Raw genomic sequence first — 1,928 nt, forward strand, 5'->3', positions numbered from 1 at the left:
GGGGCTCCTCTGATCTGGGACCCGCCCCGAGGGGGAGAGGGGGCCGCCCCCGGCCTCCTGATTGGCCCCCTGAGCCCCTGCAGGGGCAGGTGGGGATGCGGTGCCCCAGGGTGTTGCCCGCGAGTGCCCAGAAGGGATGGCCCCCGGGAGGGGAAGGGTGTGGGGTGGAGCCGAGGGGGCTCCTGTGAGTGTTCGGGGCAGGAAAACAGGGGTGTCTTGTGGGGGAAGCCCCAGGTGTGGGAGCCTCTCTGAGTGGCTCTGAGGACGCCAGCGTGGGTGTCAGGGGCTGGGAGGTGACCCCTGGGTGCTCCCGGCTGGACCGGGACCAGGAGGCTGCAGTGTCGGGTCCCCTTGGCGTCTGGTCTGAGCCCCGTGGCCCCATGGGGAGCCCGGGACGGAGGCCGCTGACAGAGGGGGTCTCGACGGGGACCCAACCAGCACACGGCCCAGGTCCTCCCAGAGTTCCTGCCCCAGCCAACGGCACTTAGCGTTCGGCTAATATTTTCTTTGAAATTATATATATATATTTTTATTGATGTCAGAGAGGAAGGGAGAGATGGAAACATCAATGATGAGAGAATCATGGATCGGCTGCCTCCTGCACGCCCCCTACTGGGGACTGAGCCTGCAACCCAGGCAGGTGCCCAGAGCGGGAATCAAACCGTGACCTCCTGGCTCACAGGTCGACGCTCAGCCACTCGGCTGGCCGGGCTAATATTTCCTGTACATACACTCGGCCCCCTTTACTCGTCCTTCACATGACTACCCACCAGGCCTGCAGCGGATGTGCTAACGACCCTGGTTTTTCTAATGCTCATTGAGACAAGAGCATGACCATTAGAGTTACCAGTGCTGGTCCGGGCACCTCCCGCCGCCGCCTGCGGGTGTGAGCCCCACTGCGTTTAACCTCCTCACTCTTGGTCGGGAGAAACTGAGGCACAGGGAGGGGACCCGCTGCTCCAGGTCACTCAGTGGGCCAGGCAGGACCAGGGCTCCTAGCTCGCAGCTAGAGCCCTACCCTCAACGTCCGCCCTGATCGAGGAGCCCGGCACCCTCAGCCAGCTCAGCTCCACGCCTGAGGATGCCAGGGGCCAAGACACCCTGTATCATCACCCCCCTCACTCTCCCCTCCCCCCCCCTTCACATCGCAGGAGGTCCGCCTGGGTGAGCACCTGTGCCCAGGGGTCCACCAACCCCCCTTTAGGGGCTTGCAGGGCCCCCCGTCCCTCCTGCCAATTGGTGCTGGAGCCACAGGCCAGAGGGGCAGGAGGTCAGGGCCTCGATGAGGAACTCGAGCCGGGGAAGGCGGGAGCCATGGACGGTTCTGTAGGGGGGAGGGGACGTGAGCTCGGTGGCCCCTAGACCGGCAGTGGCCCCCCGGGAACGGTGAGGACAGGGATGGGACCGTGGGGACTGGGCGGAGGGGACGGGAGAGGACGCACTGCTCGGCCATCGGGAGGGGCAGCGCTGGGACCTGTGGGGGGGACAGGGGATGGCAGACGAGCGCCTGCGGGTTTCAGGGGAACAACTTGGTGGGGGACGGTGCCCCCCCCCCCGTTCAGATAAACATAAAAGCCAGGCAGAGGCGAGGCGAGTCTTGGACACGCATTGTGCTGGGCGCTGTGGCACCGGGGAGGGGGGGGAGCGTCCAGCCGAGGGCAGGAGAGCAGGTGAGCAGGCCCGGAGCGCGGGTCGGGTCTGGGCGGAGGCAGAGATTCCGGCACCGACCCGGGAACCTCGGGGCCCCACCATCGACTCGGCACCCTCGCGCTGTGTCCCTCGCTGGCTGGGGGGCCACCCGTCTCTGTCCCCGTTGAGCGTGTGCTCCTGGCTCTGAACTTGGCCAAATCTCTGCAACTGGAACCCCCGCCTCCCAGGGCCCCGCCCGGGGCTGCATGTGAGGGTCTCGGGGCAGACGCCCTCGGACA

Source organism: Myotis brandtii, unplaced genomic scaffold (genome assembly GCF_000412655.1).
Source record: "Myotis brandtii unplaced genomic scaffold, ASM41265v1 scaffold975, whole genome shotgun sequence".
Taxonomy (NCBI): domain Eukaryota; kingdom Metazoa; phylum Chordata; class Mammalia; order Chiroptera; family Vespertilionidae; genus Myotis; species Myotis brandtii.